The sequence below is a fragment of the Equus przewalskii genome, chromosome 9 (genome assembly GCF_037783145.1).
Source record: "Equus przewalskii isolate Varuska chromosome 9, EquPr2, whole genome shotgun sequence".
NCBI lineage: Eukaryota > Metazoa > Chordata > Mammalia > Perissodactyla > Equidae > Equus > Equus przewalskii.
The window spans coordinates 79,930,553-79,956,323 of record NC_091839.1 but is presented as its reverse complement, the minus strand read 5'-3'; the positions used below and the strand labels follow the sequence as shown (position 1 = coordinate 79,956,323).

At 42.1% G+C, this 25,771-nt stretch overlaps 1 long non-coding RNA gene across 1 annotated transcript; it reads left to right on the top strand.

Annotated features, from left to right (window-relative positions):
* Nucleotides 1-1,636: 1,636 nt before the first annotated feature.
* LOC103556337 (uncharacterized) lies at nt 1,637-25,497 on the top strand. Its single transcript, XR_546176.2, has 4 exons — nt 1,637-2,348; nt 11,596-11,674; nt 13,780-13,811; nt 22,952-25,497. It is a non-coding gene; the product is annotated as an uncharacterized lncRNA (long non-coding RNA).
* The last annotated feature ends 274 nt before the right edge of the window (nt 25,498-25,771 follow it).

Sequence of the window (25,771 nt, the reverse complement as noted above, 5' to 3'; positions counted from 1 at the left end):
CACTAGTTTATCAGTGGAGTTTTCCATACGCAATAAGGAACTGAGGGCACTGGCTAATTAAATTTCCTGGCTGTATCAGCGATGAAGGGGAAACTTCTTATGTTTTCATCTTCATTACTGAAAATATTTCTGAACTATATTAGCACACTTTCTTCTCTTAGTAGGATAGGCATGGGATCTTCTTTTGATGAAAGAATTTCTTATGCGATCATTATAACTATCAATGATCGTTGTCTAAAAATATGTTACTCTGAATTTATGTAGAAACTGTGCTATATGCTGAAAATGTCCCTTTTTTTGTACTGAGTCATCAATATGGGTTTGTTTTAGGTCATTTCCCCATGTTTTCTAAAAATAGGATTTTCAAAGTGATTCCGGTTCAGTGGATTTCAGTTAATTAGGTTTGCCTGCACGCTCATGCTTCTAGCAGTTCCGCAAATGCTAATTCTTGAACTGCTGGGTGTGGAGACAGCTCTGCAGTGAAAGACTCACATGCAGGACCAACGTGGAAAGTGCTGTTTGTAAAAAAGAGGAGGCTGTGCTTTTACAAAACACACATTCCCACCACACCCTAAGCCCCTCCCCCGCCTCCCTGCAGATGCCCCCTTGGAGAAGACAGGCAGGTGGGACTCTGCTCTCTCTTGGCCTTCACCCGCCCCATTTCATTCTCCCTTTAAGCCTACTCACTAGACTGTGTGTGTGCGCGTGTGCATACGTTACAGGATCCCTAAGAATCAGCTAAGTGAGTTTCTCACCTAGTGTAGACGTGCCTTTGGCAGCATTCCTAACAGACAACAATCCGGTTTGAATGTCTGTTCTTTTGGGGACCTCCCTGTCATTGCACATTCCTTCCTTTGTCAGACAATTCTAATTGCTATACTCCTTCTGCCTCCAAAACAATCAACTAGTGATACTAGCTCTAGAACCTGGAGCGACTCAGATTAGGAGGACTCACTCTTCCACAAACAGATTTCCCAAGTCTTCTTTGCCTAAGACTTTTCTGTTCCCAGTTAAGCAGCTGTCGAAAGCGATAAAGCCAGAGGTTGTGCAAGGTCGCTTCTACCCTCTGGACAACATACCTGTTGGATGTACTGCCTTGTCTTACATGATGAAGCAGCCCAGACCGAATTTGCCTTAAGACAGATAGGAGTAACGCCTTCTGAGTTATGTAATTGGGCAGGAAGGATGGATTGTTCTCGGGCACCCACATCCAATGGAACTATCTAGAAGCCACACAAAACATGTTTTAGACAGCCGGCGTTCCATTTCTCTTTGTAGAGTGCCTAGCAAAGACCTCAAATCGCAGGATCAAGACATGGAGACTGAATGACATATGGAGAAAAAAAATCGACACACAATTGTCAACACACTACAAGGCAGCAGGGTGACAAAAGCCCGAGATGATAAACAGGCGAAATTTTGCATAATTAGGTCTTCGAATTTCTTCAGTTGTGAAATATGTGTGACTCACGTGGCTGGCGAGGCTGGGCGTGGGTTCGGAAACGCTCACCTCTCTTAACCTGAGTGTGGGAGAAGCCATCCTGGCTCCTTGTTTGCCAGGCCCCTGCTGTTTGCTCTGCCGGGTATTATTAACCAGCAGGTTTGACAGGAGTTCCTTGTTTTTCCGCACTGATATGATTTATTTTCTGAGTTGCCTGAACAAACAGGTTGTTTGGGCCATTGTGTGGAGCAGCCTGGAGGTGGTTTTTGGAGAAGAGAGAGCTCTCTTCTGAGGAAGAAGTATTACCCGGTTGCAGTAACTGTTGAGAAGTGATTGTCTGGAAGTCCACATGTCGGTGAAGCCATGGAGGGCGGGGAAGGAACCCATCCGATTGATGTGAATGGTGGAGTGTCACTCATTGGACCAGCTGCCCCTGAAAAAATTCTCAGCCAACACTTCCAAACCTCTCTCCTCGCCCAGCCACCCCTACGAGATTGGGAGGGATGCGGTTTACACCGGAACCTTTGGCGCTTATTATGAAGACATCAAAAAATATTTTATCTGTGGGCAGTGAAATGAAGTAAGAAACGAGGCTGTTTGTAGGAAAGCATCAGCCATTAAATGATCAAACCTGGAATCAGAGCGCCCGGCTCTGGCATCATTAGCTTCATGGCCTCAGACCCTCTCTGAGTCTCAGCCCTCGCCTGTAAAGGGCTGCCAGGGCATTTAAATAACTTGCTTGAAACAGCTGGGATAGCGTCTAGTTCTCGAAGTGTGGTCCCCAAACCAGCAGCATCAGCAGCATCTGAGAACTTGTTAGAAACGCACCTTTCCAGCCCCACCTCACCTGCTGAATCAGAGCGGGCAGGGAGGAAGCGACAGCAATCTGTTTTTATAAGCCCTCCAGGTGAGTCCACGCGGGATAAATTTTGAGAACCACCATCCTGGTGTATGAAAGTCTCTCAGAAAGCGGCAGCTGTTAAATCTTTCATCTTAGTCTAATACTTTACAGCTTAGAAGGTTGTTTTTCTACCCAAAATACCATCTGCTTTTCTCAAGTTTGCATTCTCTTTGACCCAGTAATTCCGCTTTGTAGCATCTTTGTAAGCGAATAATCAGAGAGGTTCAGAAAGAGTTATGTAGTAGGTTATTCATTGAGGAATTAATCATGCAGATGAAAATTTGGAAACTAGAGTTGAATGAACAATATCAGATTGGTTTAATAAGTTATGGCACGTCTATGTAATAAAACACAGTGCGGCAATTAACAATCGCGCTGTGGACGGTGTTTGTCAGAGTGAGTGCCGGGAGGCGCCTGCATCAGAATCACTGGGATGCTTTTCAACAGGCAGCTCTCTGGTCCTCATCTCAGATTCATGCGTTCGGATCTGTGAGTGAGGACCCTTAGAACCTTCGTTTCCCACATGCTCCCAGGTGATTCTTATGCATCTGAAAGTTTGAAAATCATGTTTTAGATTAATAATTAACAGCATGACAAGTATTCATGGTACACTATCAAGTGGATGAAAAGCAAATATTTACAGTATCTCTATAATATAGACACCATAGACGTGTAAGTATAAAGAAGGCCAAAAATACGTGTGCTAAAATGCTAAATTAACTCTCTCTGATGATACCATTCTGGTGATTGTTTATTTTCTTCTGTTCTAAATTTTCTAGATTTTCTGTAATATGTGTAATTTTTTGGTGAGAAAAGCGACTTGTTTCCAAAACCACATATTAGTGCATGGGTCATTGAACTATGGAATGAGGACTTGATATTCATACATGAGGGTAGAAAACTCTGATATAGGCACATGTGAACAGGAAATAGAGAAATAAAAGTAATAAAATCAAGACATGGAGGAACAACGCAAATACACTTGTGTCTCAAAAGGGACAGCGTTTAAATCTGCTGGAGGAGTAGGGGCCAAGATAAATTTGAAATAAGGCTGGAAACCATCCCTTTCTCTTCTCGCATCCCCTGGCTGTGCCCGGTGGATACAGATGCAGTCTGCCATGCGTTAGGCAATGCAGGTGGCTGGGCATTCTGCCGACCTTGTATGCTGTTGATGACCGCTAAGGACAGAGGATGTTAACCTGGCACAGAAGTTGTGGTGCTTTCTGAAGTCAGAACAATGGCATAAATTACAGATAAATGTCGTGGCCAGACCCCTGGTTTCCTCGATGGTGGGCACTGGCAGGTCAGTGGTAGGAGCGCCTACAGGAGACAGTCTCGTGGAGAATGCTCCTCCATCCCACTGACCAGGGAAACTTGCTGTTAAAGGACTGCTTTCAGTAAGTGCTTGTAACTGTCTATCCTGGGCCCACCACCACACTGGAGAAGAGAAGATACCACAGAGGTAGCAAGTGCGGACCACCAGTGCAGCCCTGGGCTCAGAAGGGCCCCATGCTTGGGGCTTAATGCTCCTGTCACCTCTTGAAATTCTTTTTTTTTCTTTTTTCTTTCTGCTTTATCTCCCCAAATCCCCCCAGCACATAGTTGTATATCTTAGCTGTGGGTCCTTCTAGTTGTGGCAGAAATTCTTAATAGTTTTATCTTTGAATGAGTGTTTTGTAAGTGAAGTCCAAAGGGACAATGGAGCACGGCGCGTGGGAAGGAGGTTAGTCATGCCCCCCATGGCCTCCCCAACTCTTGCAGGTTGTTGACTGCCTGCTCCCTGCTGCCATCCAATGCCCACAGCCACTGGGCAGGCGGCCTGGACTCAGGTGCGGGTGCAGGGAGGGTCAAAGTGGGTGCACAGACCCCAGGCACCAAGTGCTGTGCAGGCCCAGGCACCTAGGAGAGTCTGTGCTCACCCTGTTAGCATCCTTATGCTCCAGGGAGCGTGACGTTAAACAGCAAATAAGAAACACCACGACAGGCCAAGAGAGAGACAGAGAAAGAAAGGAAAGCTTTGTGCCGTGCTTTTTGAGCAAGAGACCTGTGGGGGTTCTGCCCTGGGACTTGAGAATTAGGGCGTCAGTCTTGATGAGTACTTACAGGGTGAGAAGGATGGAGGAATGCATACGGAATAAATGAAAAGGGAGGACTTCTTGGAAGAGGCACCTCCCCTGACAAGGCTTTATGGTCTGTCTGAGAAAACTAATTTACCTGGGAAGGGTGTAGCCCTTGACAGCATCACACTATGGAGTAAATTGGGCAGTTAAATAAGAAGCGCATTTTCTCAGAAGGGAGTCCCTGGTGATTATAGACCAGGACACAGCCCTGCTTAATTATATGCAGTGCAAGATTATCCTAAATACTCTTTACGTGTATACAGATGAGGCCAGGACTAATTAGAAGTCCTGCGAGAGTAACAGACAAGTTCTCCGGCTTTTGCTAAACAATGTCGAGAGGAAAAAACACAATCATAAAAATGGTTGAGTTCACCTTTCTTCCTAGAAATTATCTTTCCAGCAACTTTCTATTGTTCTCCCTTTGAGAAAGGAGTTAATTTTTAAAAAGTGAAAATAATACATCGTTCCTCAGCATTCCAGGAGTGAAGGGCACACGTGTGCAAACAAATCACAATGCAACGCTTGTTAGTGCAAAATATATTATATGCACATTTATGAAGATCAATTACATTTCACAGCAATTTCTAAATCATTCCCATAGAATTAAAAACCACTTTAGAAGCTCAATAAAGTGAGAAAAATCCCTTAAACTCTTGAGTCCTGCTGAGTGTCCTGGTGAGAGAGAAGCAGAGTTTCATAATTCCGTGTGGAAGAAGGAGTGTGTGTTCTACATGGTCTCTGCAAGACCTGGACCTTAGCCTGGTTTACTCTAGATTGCAGGGACTTCTTGCCTTCATCTAACAAGAGAATTACACTTATTTGCATGCCTTATAGATGCGTATAAGGTGTGAGTGCTGTATTATGGAGAAAGGGGTGTGGGTAAAAAGGTGGTTTAAGACTAAGCTGGGATTCCTGGCAGAGGTAAGATGTCCTTGGTGGCTGCGTGTGCCTGGAAGACTGTGGCAGGGGAGCTCCAGGCAGTTCCGCCCTTAGAACCAGGCAAAGGGGGCCCCAGCCTGAGGCCCAAGCTTTAGTTAAGAGCAGTCCGCGAAGCCAAGGGGGAATGGCCACCTGGAACCAGTGCACTTCCTCCAGTCCATGCCTTGGATACCCTGAACCCTGACATTTCCTTCCTCAAAGTGCCAGCCTGCTTCTAGAACCTGCCTGGGCCTCTTCAAGTCTCAGCATCACAGCTATTCCCTGCATCCCTAGCCTGACAGTGGCCAAGGGCAGCTCTTTGCAGGCCTCCTACATTTGAGCTGGGATGTCCACATACCCAGGAGTGTGCACGAGGTCCCTCAAGTTGCAAGACCGAAAAGATGATGAGGAAACAACAGGGGCAGGCGTGGGTTGGAGGGCGGGGGCCTCAAGCGTACTTCTGCCCCTGCCGGCAAATGCGAGGCTGGGTCTCCTCCTAGGAGACCAGATGCACAAGCGTCTGAGGAGCCTTCTAGGCAGAAAACATCTTAAAAGCAGAGGGAGGGAGGGACAGAAGGTTGACCCTATAGTGGGGCCTCACTCTCTAGCTAAAGGGATGATTGTGCGGACAGCATGGGATCCTTATCTTAAATTTGTCATTCATAACGATGTGAAACTCAGCTGAGTTGAAACTAAAACGTATTAAATAGCATTTGACTTAACATGGGAAATACTCACTGAGCCATCCAAAGTTCCTTCTGGATTTTTACATACAATTTAACCTTCTGGAGACTCCTCCTAGGGGCACGGCCGACTTTTGCTGACAGATAGGCCAGAAGCTATGCTAAGGACTAAGAGTGGGTCCTGTGTGAGGTGTCCCCTCTGTGCCGTCCCTGACGTGATCAAGGAGTCGGCCTGCTGTCTAAGGATGTCTCCCCACTCGCCTGGACCTGAGGCCTGAAGTTTCTCTTGAGAGCCTCATTCCTCAGATTGAACTGACGGCAGTTGGGATAGGGACCCCACCTTGCAAGCTCTGGGTGAGCTTCTCAGAAGCAGTGAGGAGGAAGCGTGGTGCAAAACTTCACAAGGCACCTGTGAGCTGCAGGGCGCCTGAAACAAAAGGGCAGGAAAGTCCCAGAAACCAGACGGGAAGGCCTGAGACCGCCAGCGCAGCTTCATAGACTTGCTCTCCACGGACCCTGTGAATCTGTGTGGTTTCAGTTCAGGTTTACTTGCTTTAATTGGCTGAAAAATGAGGCTACCTACATGGAAGGAAAAACAGCTCAAAGTTTTAGTCGATTATTGAATCTTTTAATGGTTTCGTTTCTTTTGAAAACTTATTCAGTATTCGGGAGATACATCTCAGAGTCATCTATGTGGTAATGCAACCTTTATGTTAAAAACCATTTGATACCGAGAGTATATCTTTTATTTTTTTTATTGAGATATAATTCACACACCATAAAATTCACCCTTTTGAAATATAAAATTCAGTAGCTTTTAGTACAGTCACAAAGTTTTACAGCCATCACCACTATCTAATTTCAGAAAAATTTTATCATCTTCAAAGAAAGCCCGTTATTCATTAGCCTTCACTCCCTACTCAGTCTCCTCTCAGCCACTGGCCACCACTAATCTACTTTTTATCTCTAAGGATTTGCCTGTTCTGGACATTTCATTTAAAATAAAAATCATACAATATGTGGCCTTTTGTGTCTATGATATTATGCAGCATAATATTACATTTATAGATATATCACATTTTTATCCATTCATCAGTTGATGGAAATTTGGGTTGTTTCCACTTTTTCACTATTATGAGTAATGCTGCTATTAATATGCATATGAGTCTTTGTGCAGACATATATTTTCAGTTCTCTTGGGTATCTACCCACGAGGAGAATTGCTGGGTTATGAATATATCTTGTTTATTTCTTTTAAATCTTAAAACATGAAAGTTGGTGTTTCAAATGTTAGCCTCAGTCTTGACTTCCCACACTCTACCAAAAAGTCCTATGGCGTGAAGGTGGAATTTAACTAATGGGTTCTCTCTTTCTCCTCTGGGCTACCGAAAAGCCCTATAACCCGCAGAACCCATTGGATGTTGAAACAGATCTTAGCAGATAAAATTAACTGTGGTGCTTTTCCAAACTTGCTCACTATGGAGCACATTTCTAAAACAAAATTTGTGCTTAAGAATTCCTTCTTCTAAAAAGTAATAAAAGTAGTAACATCTGAAACATTCAAAGTGGAAACATGACGATGTGCTCTGGTTTGGCTATTTATGAATCTCCTCTGAGAACTTATGAAGACCAAAATAACACAATGACTTGGAAGATGAGGACAGCAACCTAGAAGGTATGGGTGAACATTTTTTTCTCAAGAGGATCCTTCACTGCTTCCTTCTGAATAAGGAACAAGAATGGGGAACTATATAAATCATAATATTGCTTAATAAGATGTGCATCATAGTTTCTATCCGTGTGGACAGCTGACCTGCCTATACATCAACTAGTTGAAAGTGAAAAATTCAGTCATGTGGGCCCTTTAGCATCAGGTCATTTAAAAATAACAACCCAGTGTTATTTTTGGTAGAGTTTTCCCCTTCAGATTTATTTTGTTTGTAGACATAGCTATGATGACAAGAACAGAATGTGTACTCAGAAAAGTGCTACATTGATAAATTATGCCGTGAAAAAAGAGGCAAGATACATTTTTGACTTTCAATTTGACTGCTCCGATTTGCACTTCTTACTTCCCATGTATGTCATCATGGCTTTTTTCCTGTAGATTTTTCAATTCTCTTCCTGCTCCTTTCTTGTTTCCTTCATTTTTGACCCCGTAATTCTTGAATCACCATTTTGCCACTTGTGATTGTTTTCAAACTAATGTGTTTCACACATACATTCAGGGACCTATCCATCAGGAGGAAATAGCAAGTGCCAGTAAAAATCGTCTCTCTAATTTGTTAATGCATGTCTGAAAAATACAGAAAGTGTGCGATGAGTCCAAAAATAACTTGAAACAGAAGGCTGAGGAGTAGGAAGAGGAGAAAATATACATAATAACTAGTCTGTTGATTTTTTTCCCTCGTAAACTAATCCACATGTCACTGCCTGCTATGGGGTTTGTGGGGTGCCTGCACTTTAAGATCCACCAGTGGGGTTCCAGGCCACTGACTCTCAGGGCTCATGTTTGTCCGTGGTAATTCATGCATCCAGCATGTTCCTTTCCTGGCAACTCTTCTGAGAGATGGACTGTTGTAGCCTCATTTTAACCATAAGGTTCTTTGGGAAAATCTCTTGCATGCTGTACAGACCACTCAAATCCAGTCTTTCACTGGGGATAACTGAAATTTACAGGGCCCACAATTATGATTCGTATTTGTGGTCCTTATGATTCGTATTAACAATAAGCTTCCAAAGCGTACACAAAGGCACCCAAGATGTTTAGGATTTGTGCTGCATGCAGAACTTTACATACGCCCCTCTGTGTGGAGGAGAACTGCCTGCATTTTTCTCAGTTCAGCTTAGTAGAGATTATCAGGCACTGCACTGTTCTAGACAGAGGGAACTGCAAGAATAATTCATTCTTGCGGAGGATAGGAGACAAGCTATGAAAAAAGTGGGCCTATGTTACAACAAAAGATAAATAAATATGTGCTGCAGTGGTATGAAATGTGTATACAGATGCTTAGAAGATGCTTAGAAGAGATAATGTAGAAATAATCCGAGAAGACTTCTTTACGGAGTTAATTACTAGGCAGACCATTGTAGGAGCTATAAGAGCAGTAGAAAGAGAAAGCCTTTGAGCTGTGGAACAGGAGTGAAAGTAAGAGAGTAGAAAGCAAAAAGCCCTTGCAGTGGCATCTGAAATTTGAAACTCGCCGATTCCACAAATCCCTTGTAGTTAGCAGTGGCCATGTGAACGGGTTCTGGCCAACAAGTCAGCAGAATTCTGCTGGGTGCCAGAGGAGAAAGCTTTGCTTACTCTGATGCAAAGAGGCAGGCGCAGCCAGGCCCAACCTTCTTCACCCTCGTTCCTGCCAGGGAAGACTGGGTGTGATGTCTGAAGCGGCAGCAGCTACGTTCCAACATGAGGGAAAGCCAGAGAACCATGAGATGCTGGACTCAACATCTCTGGGTCCTCTTTCTAACGTGGGAAAAATAACCCCTCTCGGTTATAAGTCACACTCTCCATCATTTGTAGCTGTGCCTCTTCCTAACTGATATTCTTAGGTGGGTTTTTGGCCAGGAAGAAGTTGTCCGTCTTTCAGCTGTACTTTGTAATACTAATTTTAAAATCAAAATACTCGTGTTCATAGGATTATTTCATGAGAAAGTGATTATTTTATATCTTGCCAGTTTATTCACTTGAAGGATAACACTTAAATAATTATGTATCCATTTCAGAATTTGTAGCTAAAAGCAGATTTCCTGAGCTTTCAGCCACATTTCGTCCGTTAAGCCTCACTGTCTCTTCATGGCCATGAATTTAATGTCAGCTAGGATTTCAGGGGACGGATCCATTACAGTGTCATTTATTTTCCTTTAGTTTCTCTTCCAACTCCGTGAAGCAATCTGCCTCTGCTGGCTTTTTTTTTTTTTTTTTTTTCATATTTAGAAGATTGTTGTATCCTCTCCAGAGCTTAATCTTTTAACAGTACCGTCTCATATTTCATGAAATGGAAGCGCTTTACAAATTCATAGTCCCTAAACCCTTCACGAGTTGCTTTTTCACCAATTTTAGTACCTGTCAGTCGTGCTAGGGCAAGAATAAGGATGGCAGGAAGCCTAGCAGCTTCCATAGACTAGAAACCCTGGAAGGCCCCACCTGGACTAGTGGATCCCATCACTGCTTGATCTTCAAAATCTTCTGAGGGACTTTTTAAAAATAAAATTTCTGAGATTCATCCCCAAAAAATCCTGATCCAATGGACCAGGAATGAAGGCCAGAGATCTTTCTTTTTTAAATCTCTCCAAATGCTCGGCCAGGTTGAGAACCGCCAGCCTAGTCCAGGGCCTCTCTAACGTGCACACGACACAATCAGGGTCTTCTTCGGATGCAGTTTCTGTTTCAGTAGCTCTCCGGGCAGCCTGAGGTTCTGCTTCTCTAAAAAGATTCCAGGTGATTCCCTGGGAACACCCATGACCCACACTTTGAGTAAGAGAATCTAAGCCACGCTCCACCTTTCATACCACAGATGAGAAAACCGAGACTGAGAGGTGAATGAGTTGCCCAGGTCATGTAGGAACACAGTGGAAGTGTGAGGACCAGAGCCCAGCTCCTCCAACCTGCGTCCAGTGCTCCTCTGTGCTACTCGATTGACCGCAGGTCCCAGTCTGTCCGTGAGACCTCGAGGCATTGATGACTGCAGAGCATGGAGCCACTTTGGTTCACTCTCTTGTTTTATGATGGAAACTTAATCAGTTTGTGAGCTCATTCTCCACCTGTCTTCAACTTCTGTCTCTACATCACATCCAGCTGGTGGTGTGCTGGTAAATGTTTAACTACTCGCTCTCTGGATGGGGGGAGAAGGGAGGGAAGCCCTGCTTTGTAAACGTTTACTGATTGACGTGGTGTCAATATCCTTACATGGCCAATTGGAAGTTACCCACCTGACATTACTGAATGTGAAGCTGGAAAAGATGCTTAGACCAGCTCTCCTAAGCTAGTGGGAGCCAGAGCCAGCATCCCACTCACCCAGCTTCTCTGACCCAGAGGAGCTGAGGCCACAGGTCAGGACAGCAGCAGTGGTTCCAGCCAGGCTGCCAGGAATTGGTCCCTGGCTAGGGGTCAGGAGAAGCAATCACACTATTGTGTTTTAAGCAAGTCAACCTCTGGTGTAAATGGTAAGATGCATTGATTGTGTATTAACAATAAAAATGTCTTAGGAGAGCTAAAACAAAGAAGAGAGGAAAGATAACGGGGAAAGTATCAGCTTATAAAAGGAATGAAACATTTAGAGCTGAAAACAAACAAGCAAACAAAAGTGAACTGATCAACCTGAAAGTGGACTTGTGTATAGACAGATTCTTTGATTTAGGCAAAACAGAACAAAAACACTGGATAAATTTTCAATTCAAGTCAACAGTGTTGACTGAGTGCTTCCTGCGTTCAGGACATTTAGCCCAGCTCTTGCAGCATGGGTTTCATTTTCATGTGATCTTATTGTCATTTTTTCTCTTTTTCCTGGTATAAACCACTTCTGCTAGGATCTCCTTGGAGAAGACAAGACACGCAGTGCCCTGTGCCCATGCAGGGGACTACACTTCATCTACCACTGGCCCCCAGGTAATTTATGATATTTTTTAAAATGAAGGCTATCTATTAAAAGAGATTCATTATACTAAGCAGTTTATACAGTTCTCGAGCGAGACAACACATAGTCCTGCAGAGCAGATCCCACTGTGCTGAGCAATCACCACATCCATATACCGAAGAGTTGATGTTGTTCAGACATAAGCCACACAAAATAGTGCAAACGTAACATTGTTATTCTTATTCGTTAAAAAATACTATAAGTTACATAGAAGCATTATTTCCCCATGAAATTAATAAGCAATGAAAGTAAGTGAAAAAAAAAGAATAACAAATATGGACTTTTGTAACCACCAAAAAGCACCTTCTACTGGCCGCAAAGACAAGCCAACGGTCCAGAGGCAAGGTGGTAGGAGAGAAAGGGTCTTTTTACTACAGTTTTCTAGCAAAGGGGAAGATGGCAGACTAGTGTCCTAAAGAACCATCTTAAACTACAAAAATTTTGAAGCAGGTAAATAGGGCAAATGGGCTGAAGTGGGGAGGGGGGGTCTCGGGATGTCGACCATTGGGTGTTGTAGTCATGGAAACTCCAGACCACCCCTTTCTCCTGTCATGGGTGATGGATACCAGCAGAAGCCTTTCTTCCGGAGGTCATTACATCCCTGGGCAAACTTAGAGAACAGAGTTATCACCTTATGGCATTAGGGAGGTCTACGTATAAGCCAAGGCTATGGAAATAGCAGAAGATGGGTACTTCTCACAAGCAGGTGCGTGCTTATTTAGGCTACGTGCAAACTAGAGTATTGCTGGCAAGGAGTGAGGGTGTCTTGTGGATTGGGGTCATTTATAGTCCTAACATGGTTCCCCTCTATAAGATGGCTTCCCTTACGCCAACCTGTGTTAACCATGGGCTGTATTTATCTTGGCTTTCAGGCGGCACAAACACATTCAACATAGAGGAAGTTCAGATATGATGTATGTGTCCACCAAAAATAGCCTTGTTTTCTTTCTCGTAAACTCTATTCTCACCTGTTCTTTCTCCCTAATAGAAATTCATTTTACTAATAAAAGAACATTCTCCCCATCCTCCTCTTAAATATTATTGCCACTCACTAACTCTCCTGGGGAACAAGTGTAATTCTTTCCCATCACGTATATTTAGTAAGTGCCACACAAGATCAGGGACGCCTGTGATAAGTTTGATTGCTTTTCTTTTGTTATCGATCTCTGTATTTCAGTATGACAAGCCAAAAAGCTGAAGAAAATCCAGAGAAATTTTGCTTAAACTACACTTAGCAAAGCTAAGGCAATATGTTGAGAAGCAGAAGACCATTATGAAGTGACCTCATCAAGACAAAACACATAAGCAAAACCTAATAGAAATGAGTCTAAAGCTCTTCATTTAGGGATATCTAGACATTAAATTACAATTTCCTTGAAGGTTTGTCCTCAGCTTACCTGGTAAGCCTGTCGGGTTTGATACAATACCCACAGAGTACCAGTTTAATTCAAGAATCTGTTTCAATACCTATTTTTTTGAGCACCTGTATATGTGAGACCCTGGGTGAGGCATTGCAGATACAACTGCATGTAATGCAGGGAATAGAAAATAACCTTCTACTGTTTTGAACATCATCACTATGCTAAGAATTATTTTGAGCTACGATCTAATTTTTAATTTAAAATAGGATTATCCAGTTGGCTTAGAATGACTCTAACAAAGCAGATGCTGTCCCCATTGTACATTCCTGACAATAGCAAATTCTCAATTATTTTGATCACTAGAGAGAGAAGTGAGAGAGCATAAGTTCAGCATAAATCCATCCTCTAAACGAGAACACGATCCTGTCCTCAGACTGAGCAAAGGGCAGAGCTTTTTTGTCACCTGCACACTTTTTCTAGGCCCCACCTTGTCCCGAATAGGTTTGTTATAAAGATCGAAATAGATGAAATGTATGGAGAATTTATGAACTCAAAGCATCATACAGATGTAAAATGGAATAATTATTATGTAAAAGGGTTTACACATAGACATTTACAGGGTCAACTTCTGAGGAGCTCATAGTGTGAAAAGGTGTGTCTCTCCTTCAAGAAAACGTTAACAATTGGTCAACATTTGGCTTTTTATTTTCCCACAGTTAATCTGAGTGGACGGTAACTTCCTTCCATGGTAAGAGTTATATTTTCCCTTTATTTCTGGAATTCTTTTCCTTCTCTTTCCTTCTTTTTTTAAACATACACACACCCTCCTCTCCTCAGAGAGTCTAATAACCATTATTATTACTGTCATTGACTTTTATAGCTAAAGAAGGCTGAATCTTGAGCTCAGCTAGCCACACCTTCATGTTACAGTTGAAGAGACAAAGAGCCACATGAGGCCATGTCCATCAGAGATAGACGCAAAAATCAGCCTAAAGCCCAGATTCCTAACTCCTAATAGAATATTTTCACTGAAGCTCTTGGCCCAAGAAGAAAGAAAGAAATCCAAGTTTTGAGGATTCCTAAGCTTTGGGCTCAGAGAAAGAAAGTTATATTAAGTCAGAGTTGAGTGGGATAAAAATAATGTGAATTGTTTATTGACTTGGAAGGGTCCTTCAGTGAGAAACACGTCACAATAGACAAGTTCTGTATTTACCTTGAAATTTCTAAACTGTTTTGCTGAATTATATAGTTGAATGCAAGTATTATTTATTCATTCGGCTATAGAGAAGCCAAATCCAAATATTTCTCTATGCACATTTTTCCTAGATTGCTTTGAACATATGGAGTAATAATTACAGCAAAATGTTGGGACCAGTGTAAGATTTTCCCCAGTCAACTCTGGAAATTTCCTTTATAGTCATCCACTGATTTCTAATTTCACAGACTGTATTTTTCAGTTCTGAAGTTTCCATTTGGTTCTCTTCCATAGTTCTTTGCCAACATTTTCAGTCCTGTCTTTTAAGTCCTTAAACATATTAAGTATAGCATTTAAAAATAAACGTCTGATGGGCACATTATCTAGATCCATGTAGGTCTGTTTCTACGGACTGTTGTTTATTTTGGGTTTTGATCTTATGGTCTTGTTTCCTTTTATTCTTGGTTGTTTTTGATTGGGTACTGGGCATTACATGTGAAGATTTTGGAAGCAATTTTAAGCTCTTAATGACATTATCTTTCTCTAAGGATGATTTACTAGGCTGGAGGCACTAGTTTTCTGAAATCACTATAAATCCAATTATGGATTAAGATGATTCAAAGATAGGATTCATCTTCTGTGAGGGCTTATCTGTTATTGGCAACCATCTCAAGGGGAAAAGTTGCCCCCAAATGCCAGGATCAATTCTCTGACTTCTTTGCTCTTCCAGTCTTTGTCTCACAATGCCTCACAGAATTGTTACAGCTCTAGAGTAAAACCAGTAAGTTCTTTAAAAATCTTCTGAATGTCCACAATTCCACGCTCTTAGTTTAGTATCAAGCATTACTTGAAATACTTTTAATTTGATAGATTTAATGTTATTTTTAAAACATCTTGAGGCATGTAATTCAAAAGAGTTATTTGAATCAGCCTTAGTCTACTTCCCCCCATTTATCTCTGATAATGTTCAACAATTTCATACCTTCCAAACCTGAGATAACCCTTCATGAAATTTCAGAGCCTTTAAGCCTTTCGAAGTGGCAGCGTCCACGGGGAATTGGTATGGTCTGTTAACTTGCTAACTTGATCATATCTTCACCTACACAGACTCCTCTATTTCCTCTCTTGGTCAGCTCTTAATTCCGATTCTACTCAGCTGTGGTGAAATAACTAGACAAGACTAACTCCCTGATTATTTTGGGAGGCGTGGATCACTACCCTTTATTAATTCTCTGTTGCCACACACAGAGTTCACTCTAAAATGTAAGAGCATTTTATGCTGCGGTGCAGACTTTCTCCAGAAAAGTTGAAAGAGATTTCCAGGTCTTACATTACAGATTAGAAAGAAGATACATATTTCCAACCTGATAGGAAAGCAAAAATACAGGAGAAATAAATGACGACGTCTTACCAGATCATTGTCAAAATTGGCAGTACTGGGCAAGCCTCCTGATTTTTAGTTTAGAATTATAGCTCTAAGAGGGTAGATAGGTGTAAGTGAAATAAATAGTAAGATAATCAGCTGGAGGTTGAGTTCACACACTCCACTCCCGCGGCCTGGGGTTTCCTGGTTCGGTTGGTTCAGATCCCAGACGCGGACAGAGCACTGCTCGTCAAGACGTGCTGGGGCGGTGTCCCACATGCAATCACTAGGGAGACCTACCACTCGGATATACAACTATGCACTGGGGCTTTGGGGAGAAAAAAAGAGGAAGATTGGCAACAGATGTTAGCTCGGGGCCAATCTTCTCACCAAGAAAAAGCGTACTTTAGAAAAAAAAAAAAAGATGATCACTTAGTTATAGTATTCTCACTATTTTTTCAAAAATTTTTTTCTCATTGTTTCCATTACTTTGGGGACCATAACATGTCCCCCTTTTGCAAACACAGGCAGAAACAGGACTTTCATTTTGTCTCAGATGCTAGACTGTAGCTCCAGGAGGCTACAACTGGAGAACATCAGCTGACTCTGTTATGTCCAGTTTCTACTGCAGTGACTAGCAATTATACTCGGCAATTATGTGAAGGATGCACAGTTCCTTGTTAACTAAATATTTTATTTTGATTATAACTTGTAACTTTTCTATAATCCTTGTAAGGTGACAAGAATGCTCTTTTTAGGGGGTATAATCCTTGTTTTTTGACCCGTATCCTTCCCTAGTGACAATACTGCCTGTCAAGCACCATCTCTCCTCCCTCTACCCCTCTATTCTCCATCCCCGCTCTGGAAATCTGGTCGCCCTAGATATAAGCTATCTAATAGAGAAGGGAAATAATTTTGATGAAGGATAATTTTTTTTGTCCTGAGGAAGATTAGCCCTGAGCTAACGTCTGTGCCCATCTTCCTCTATTTTATATGTGGGACACCATCGCAGCATGGCTTGATAAGTGGTGTGTAGGTCTGCACCCAGGATCTGAAGCGGCGAACCCCAGGCTGCTGAAGCGGAGAGCGTGAACTTGACCACTGCACCACCAGGCCGGCCCCAAGGATAATTTTTTAATGCATTAACTTCACCCCGAATGTGCATCAATGGCAGGACTCTTAATAGAGGTGGCAACTGCCTCATATATTTCTATAGGGAGATGTGCCAAAGGGCACATCTAAGATGGAGAAAGACCAACCAGGGAGAATATCCCCAAATTTGCACCATCAACAGCTGTATGGAATGTGGAGGGGACTCTGAGAGCCTGGCACACCGTGTCAGAATCGAAGTGCCAGTCACAGTTGTGGGTGTCAGAGGTCTCTTCTTCATTTGTAGCTAAAAAGTGGAAGATGATGCCTGTGTCTTACTATTGATGTAAACAAGATGCCATGGGTGGACAGCGTCCCTTGAGAGCGATGCAGAAGGGCCTGAGGGGGTTGGTAAGGAGTTACTCTCCCAGGCTCCTTCTTCTTCCCAACTTGTGCATAAGCTGAGCCCTTAAGGTGCCCAAGGACGTCAGCTTACTCCACAGCAGGTGCAAACGTTGAAGATCACAGCAAGCGTCGACCTCCAATAGCTATCTAAGTTCCACGATCTGTCAACCTGACCTTGTCCTTTCTTCAGTGTTTACACGGTCCTGGAAAAGAAAATGTTTCCATTACAAAAAGGAAATTACAAAACAATGTACCCTGTATAGAGTAATTAAAACATTGCATCATTTTTTCGATAGTTTAACAATTTCAATCTTAAACGTTGGCCGGGGACATTTAACGTCATGTTAAATGTGAACATTTTGGGTCTTTTATTTTAGGATTGACTTTGGAGAGAGTAAGATATGGAAAAGGAGTGTTTCCATCCAGTTGTGGCCTTTTGGTATATACCTAAATTTTGTAGATCTTATGTGACAATTGATTTCTGCTCTATCTAGCTTGTATGATGAGATAAGTTATTTTTAAAGGCACATCTGTTTTCTAATTTAAGCCTAATTTGGGTTTCTTAAGAATTGTCCTTTAAGAATTGCCCTTCTTTCAGTGTCATATCTATCCAACAGTTGTTATATCCAGAATAGAAGAAAAAAGGATCTTAAAGGCAAGATTGTTACTTGAAAATGTATGAAGGCTCCCTGTGGCCTGCCATTGCTTTGCAGACAAGAGGGTGGTGTGAGATGCCCTCTCATTCTAAAAGGCTCTCTGGAGGGGGCTGTCATTCACAGCTACCTGGGTGGGCTGGCGCAGGACACACACTGCGACACAGACCATGTAGGAAAGAAGAACTACGGCTGGAGCATGCACTGCCAGCATTTCAACCATCTCCGACTGCCAAAGCTTTCCCAGAGAAAAGACTGAACACATTTTTCAGCAGTGGCTGTGATGCTGCTTATTTCGCTTTTTAAAACTAGCCATTGTTGGTGCCTGCTCTGAGCAACTCCGTAACTTACTGGAAGTGTCCCCAGGCTAGTCACGCAGCCCACCCTCCTTTGTATGCACTCCAGGAGGACAAGGGGCGTGTCTGTGGTTTTGGGGGCTGAGTCACTGTGGTCCTTACGCTCTGAGCCATCAGCAGTGGGTGACCAGGAAGATGTCAGCATCCCATCATTGTGTGGTTTTCAGAAACTAGGAAACACTGAAATCTTGTTTAATCTACAAATGAAAACAAAAGATTTTTACATTTCTTTTTCTTCTGGAAGGTGTGTACATGTGGGTGTGACTGTCCTCTTATATAAGGACACACACTCCTGGTAATTCAAATAGGTGTGGGGAGACTCAAGAAGGGTGTCCTCTTAAGATCTAAGTGGAATGAGTAGCAATTGTCACATGCAGGTCATCACCAAGGCAACCTAGGGGTGAAGTAAGTGAAAATCTGCCTGCTGATGGCTTCACAGGCCCATCAGTTTACTCACTTCAGTTGAAAGATGACCTGTGGCCTTATCAGCCCTTAGTTTTTCCTCTTCAAATACAGTATTTTTAATAGCTTATATAATTTTGTATGGTGTTGAAATGAAAATTATAGGCATAAAAATTAGATCTATAAAAATTATTTGGAATTCTGCACATCGGATTTGTCTCTTCTCTCCTACTCTTTTATTGACGTATTTGTTTAATCATTTCTTTAGATCACTATGGACGCCTGGATATTGGTTTTATACTTTGAGTTATAATCCAATTCTGCTTGATTTATTTTCTTGCTCAAATTGTTCCAGCTTTGGTCACTGCGAGCTTTTTCACGTGGTTCCTGTGTCCCTTTGATATATCCCCACAACTGTGGGGTTTTTAGCTCTTGTTACTGTTGGGGTGTTTTTGAGCACTTCCTTACTTTCTGGCGCTACAAGATGCTGCAGGCTCATCTGGTGCATTTCCTGCCCCGATCCTAAAATCAGCCATTTCTCTAAGGAGTCTTAGGTCCTTTGACTGGAGAGTGATATTGGAAACCATCTCTTGCTACTGGAGCATTGGTGCTTTTAGGCCTTGTTTTGTTTTACACAAAACAAGGAAATATATGTGTGTGTGCTAAGTATATGTACACATATCTATAAATGTTTTTATATGTATTCATTTGTATCTTTATTAAGCTAACCATGAGTTCATACTGATGTCTCCAATCCAGTACCGTGTGGATCATTCCAATCCAGTACCACGTGGATCATTCCAATCCAGTACCATATGGGTCATTCCATTCCAGTACCACATGGATCATTCTAGCCTTCCCCTTTGCTCATCTCTAACCTTCCACTCCAAAAGTGAGATACTTGGCTCCCAACACCCACCGTCCATTTACTTATTGTTCATTCCAGTGTACACATGCAGGGGTTTCCAAATGAGCCCATACTCCTGTGGGACACAACTTAACAAGTAGAGCATAGTGAGCACCGACAGTCCTTTTGTCTTTAGTCTTATAGTCTCCACTTATTTCCCATGTTACTTAGATCAGCAACTTCCCCTGCCTTCTTCGATAAGATTATTTCATACATTTGTAATACAGTTAGATTATTTTGTCATACCTGAATTCCATCCTGGGATCCCCCTAATCTCCAAAAAAATTTTTTATTTGTATATGTTTTAAAAAAGGAAATAATGTTAGTGATTATATATCTCTTTTCGTATCCCAGCGTGACTCCAAGGCAGACGAGCCCACTTGTTCACAAACCCTCTCAAAGTCAGCAGGGACTTTAATGGTGCTTCTTGGACTTGGGACCAGGAATTTTTTGCTGTATTTTCCTTAAGAAGATGCTTAGTCTTACAAAGGAAGAAGTGAAAGTTTCAAAACTTTATTAAAATATGTTAGGGTAAAGTTGGTGTCCATGTCACAACTCTGGAGTGACTTTCGCTTCTCCATCTTTCTTCAGACACCTGCCTCGTTCTGCTCTCGGTCCATGGTCCACTCCTTCCTTACTCTGTTACCACACTGATTTTGCCGTATCTTTTATTTTATCCCCTAATAAAACTATTTGACACCAAGTTGGCTAAATATGAACCTCATTTGTTTCCTTAAAGTAATACTCACATATGCTAAGTTCTCTCATTTTCTGATGACCAAGTGTGAAGAAAATTGTAATTATTTTGGTCTTCTCTATGCAGGGGTTAAATGGAATAAACTCATCTTACTAGCATAGAAAGTTTTGGAAGCTGTGCTTTTGATCTAAGTATTCTCAATAAAAGCACCTTTTTATCCTCCAAAAAAAATTTTTCTTTGCAGCCAGTAAGGTTCACTGCGCTGTGAAGTTCTCCTCTTCACTCAGGGAGCTGGAGCACAACTCCCTGTCCTATTAAGTATGACCTGCAAACAGTGACTTCCTGCCAAAGAGAGTGGGATGGGAGGAGTGGGGAGGAGCATGATTCTACAGTGGGAAACCTGACAAAGGGACCTCAGCCATGCGATAAGGGCAACACCATCAGTCTGAAGCTATATTGATGGTACATATCCTTGATATGATATGATGAGAATGATGATTTACCTCTGTGATCTTCCTCCCCCAAATCCATAACCCCAGGCTAATCATGAGGAAAACATCCAAAAAACCCCAATGGAGGGACAGTCTACAAAATATCTGACCAAATTGTCCTCCAGACTCTCAAAGTCATGAAAAACAAGGAATGTCTGAGAAACTGTCATAGTCTTAAATAGCCTAAGGAGAGAAGATAACTAAATGTAATGTGGTATCCTGTATGGGATCCTGGAACAGAAAAAGGACCCTAGGTAAAGCTATGGATATCTGAATACAGTATGGACTTCAGTTAATAATAATGTGTTAATATTGGTTCGTTAATGGTAACAAATGTACCATACTGATGTTAACAATATGGGAAGCTAGGTGTAGAGTGCATGGGACCTATCTTCTTTTTTTTTCTCCCCAAATCGCCCCCGTACATAGTTGTATATTTTAGTTGTGGGTCCTTCTAGTTGTGGCGTGTGGGACGCCGCCTCAGCACCGCCTGATGAGCGGTGCCATGTCCGCCCAGGATCTGAACCAGCAAAACCCTGGGCTGCTGAAGCAGAGCGTGCAAACTTAACCACTCAGTCACGGGGCCTGCCCCTGGACTTATCTTTTTAACTTTTCTATAACTCTAAAAATCTTCTAAAATAAAATGTTTATTTTAAAAAACAAAAAATAAAACAAAAAATAGATCTAATGCCTTAAGGAAAAAAGGACTTGCAAACTTGAGAGAAAGAGACTGCTGGGGATTTTGCTTCATTTGGTTTATAAAATATATTTTTCCTACTAAGAAATCTTGTAGGGTTTTTTGACTTGGTTTTTTTAAATTTAAAAGTAGGGCACTGCCTACGAATGTAGCAAGTAGGAATGGCCCAGAGGAACTCATCTCTGAAGATGCGTTTAGATTGGGTTTCTTGTGTTGAGAATGAACTGATGACCCAAAAACCTTATTTCCAACACTAACCAGCATCTATTAAACAGAAAATTGTTTTATTCTGGAACACTGTCTGGGTCCCATAGTCAGTAATTGGGGTGTAAGTTCACATCCACTTCTTTTGGTGTGATTGCTTTAGAACACATTAGACTATGATTTTTTGAGGGAAAACTGTGGAGTATTCAACTCTATTGTGTGCTCAAAACCTACACAAAAGGGTTTTTTTCCTTGTTGTGATAAAATATACAAATTTGCCATTTTAACCATTGTTAAGTATACAAGTCAGGGACATTAATTACATTCACAATGTAGTGAAACCATCACCACTATCTATTTCCAAAAATTTTCCATTAGAACAGAAACTCTGTATCCATTACACAGTAACTTCCCATTCCTCCCTTCTCTCAGCCCCTGGTAACCCCTGATCTACTGTCTGTCTCTATGAATTTGCCTGTCCTCGTCACTTTGTGTAAGTGGAGTCGTACAGTATTTGTGCTTTTGTGTCTAGCTTATTTCACTTAGCCAAATGCTTTCAAGGTTTATCCACGTTGTAGCGTGTGTCAGAGCTTCATGCCTTTTTATGGCTGAAAAATATTCTATTGCATGTATATCCTGCATCTTGTTTATCCATTCATGTGTTGGTGGACACGTGGGTTATTCCCATCTTTTGGCTATTCTATACAATAGGTATTATAAGTGTAGGTCTTTTTAAAGAGAAAAAAAAGTTGTTGAACATTCCTGGAATGTAAAACTTGGCTCAAACATAGTTAGCATCAGTGCCTACCATTTGATGCTAAATGATAAGGAAATGCTCTAGAAATGAATCAGTGAATGTTGTGTCACAGGCATCATCAGAGGTGGCTCTTGAAGTCCCAAGCCAAGGTCACAGCTGAATGGTAGCATTCTTCTAGAAAGGCTTGCTTCCTTTGTTTGTTCATTTATGTTTGGTTTTGTTTTCACACAAATCCTTTAAATGCTATGCCCTTGTCTTGCTCCCTTTTCTTTCTCGCTTTTGTCATGACTATATTCTCATTAATAAACTCGGCTAATTCACATTTCAACTGATGTATGTTGATTATTAACTAGCATACAAACCACCAGCATAGTTTATAAATCGAATTCTCCTGGCTGGCATAATTAACCAGGCTGTACATACGACGGGAACACGAGCTTGAGGAGTTGCCATTGGTGGAATTTACCTGTGGAATTTGCGTACCCAAAATGCACCTCCTCTTTCCCTAAAGTAGATTTGCAGGATTCTCTCTCGTTAGCAATATTACTATTTACCTAGTCACCAAGGAATTACTCCTGACTCCTTCCTCTTTCTTCCTCCCTACCATAACTGCTTCAGATTTTGCCTTGTGTCCGTATTTATCAACTCATCTCCTACTCTCTCGTCCTCTAGCCCTGCTTGCACAGTTATGACGGAAGCCCTTATTGCTCCTGGAATACTTCCTGGAGACTCAGACAAGAAGGGTCACTCCCCCGGGTGCTGTGCTATGGAGGGACCAGCAAATCAGAAACACAAAAAATTGTTGAAGGACACGCGGTGACTCTGTTCAGCAGGACGTGGTGCTCAGCACTGAATAGTCAACCCAGAACCCCAGACGTCCACTCTCATGACTGACAGTGTTCAAGCCCCAGGGAAACGCTTCCCCGAATCTCTTCTGCACATCTCTTCCCTAGATCCCCAAACAAAAGGCAACTCCCCGAGAGCTACTAAACTTGGGGCTTGTGTCATTACTCATGTATGAGAAAAACACAACTTCCTTCACATTGCCGAGGAATTTCAGTGGGCAAGGGTTAAGGAAAGACATATGAAGAAGCTTGCTATTCTGGGCTGAGTTGTGTCTTCCCAAAATTCCTATGTTGAAGACTAGTGCTTCAGAATGTGACTGTATTTGGAGACAAAGTCTTTAAAGAGGTAATTAAGTTAAAATGAGGTCACTGGTGGGCCCTAATCCAGTACAATCGGTGTCCCTAGAAGAAGAAAAGATGAGGACACAGATACACACAGAGGGAAGACTGTGAAGACATGGGGAGAAGATGGTTGTCCACGAGCAAGGAGAGAGGCCTCAGAGGGAACCAGCTCTGCTAAGACCTTAATCTTGGACTTCTGGCCTCCAGAACTGTGAGGAAATAAATTTCTGTTGTTGAAGCCCCGAGTCTGCGGCATTTTGCTGCGGCGGCTCCAGCAAGCCGACACACTTGCCGAAGTTCTTCCCCTCACACACTTCCCAGTACTGCCCTTTTCTTTCTTCTCTTTGCATTCCAATTTACGGTTCCTGTAGCACCTTCAGATGCTGGCCCTCGGCCTGTACTTTAAAGGGCTCTACCCTGGTCCTCCCTTGACTGTGCCCTTCCTCGCAGGCCTAGGACAGAGGGCCCAGGTGTGCCCACCTGAAGCTTGCATCTCCTCCCACCCCAGAATTCCCTGTTCAAATAGCCCTGAGCCCATTACCAGCGACCGTGGTGGCCTCCTTCTCGCCCTGCTGCACACCCTTAAGCTGGAGAGCTGCCCAAGGGTTGCCATCTATAGTCAGATCTTGGACATGTAGACTACAGTATATACATGCAAGTGTGCAAGACCCACGTGGGCTGGGCTGGAGCTGGAAGGTGGCAAGAGAAGGGGTGAAGTGTGGGGCTGGAGGCTGGAGTGCTGTGACTTTCTGACATGGTTCTTCGAGAAGCTTAATTTGAACTTGACCTTCCATGTCCTTATGAAGGTATATTCAGGGGCTGGCCTGATGGCATAGAGGTTAAGTTCACGTGCTCCACTTTGGGCCTGGGGTTCACCGGTTTGGATCGCAGGAGTGGATCTAGCACACTTGTCAAGCCACACTGCAGCGGCATCCCACATAAAGTAGAGGAAGATGTGCACAGATGTTTGCCCAGTGACAATCTTTCTCAAGCAAAAGGAGGAAGATGGGAAGATGTTAGCTCAGGGCCAATCTTCCTCCCCCGAAGAAAACCCAGAAGGTATATTCATCAAGATCAGGGAATAGAACACATTTTATTTTATGCTTTGTTAGTGTGATTTACAACCTTTATATATTTAGACACGTGCTACATGGGTCTTCACATCTTGCTTCAAACCCCACAAATGCTAGGAGTACGCTTGGTGGTTCTGGAAGACTCATGAATTACAGCAATATTTGCCACTGCTGCATGTGGAGACTGGCGAATGTTTCACAATATTAAAGAATTCACATTACTCTTAAATTTGTATACGTATATAGGTCTAGACATAACGTGTGATATCAACTTTAATATTAGCAATGAGGAGGATATTAAAATTAAAATTGTAAATACTTGTGTTTTTATAAACATTTAATATGAGTTCATTAAATATTTTAAAACCTCAACAAAAATTTTAGTTGGTTTAAATAATTTTGATTTTAACTCTTATTATACTTTATAATTTGTATTTTGTTTAAATTTAATAGATTATATTAACTATTTCAAAATAAAAATACATTTTTAAAATGTACATAAAATTTTATTTCCTTTACATTACTATGATCTATGATTTTTGACAAAGAATACATTAAAATTGTGTACACTTTGATTATAATTACATTTTCTTTTTATTGCATTAGAATAAGTAAAAACTGTGATCATGATAGAAACAGAAAACGCAACAGTGGAGTGCGGAAAGAAATAACAAGGTAAAAAGAAATAGAAAATCTTCAAAGAGGCAGTTTGCTTAAATTTTTAAAAACTGGAAACAGGAAAAATGAGGTTTTTCTTGAGCACATCCCACACAAAAATTTTCAATAAGATATTAAAAATTTTTTATTTAATTGAGGATTTAATTATTGATCCAAACAATGAACATGAGTGAGAAAATTATTCTCGTCAAATCTGCAGCTTGGGAAGAGGTCAGATGAAATCTTTGCAAATTCACATTCTTTACTAAATAAAGACTTAATTACTGATGGGAACGAGGAGAACCTCTGTGGTCCTCCCGGCATTTGTGCTAGTGCCTTGCATCATTCCCCAAAACAGTTTCTTCATAGACGTGTGTCCCCACTCTTCTTCCCCCGACCCTGTCGCACGGGCTGCTGTTAGAGTGGGTCATCTGCCCCCTGTCTGCTGCGGACTCGTCAGCAGCCTGCCGCTATGTGGAGCAGAGCTGCCCAAGAGCACAGACCACATGTGGTTGGTTATGCTGGGAGGAGTGATGGTTTCTGTGGCCGCGCATGTTTGAGAAACAGTAGATACA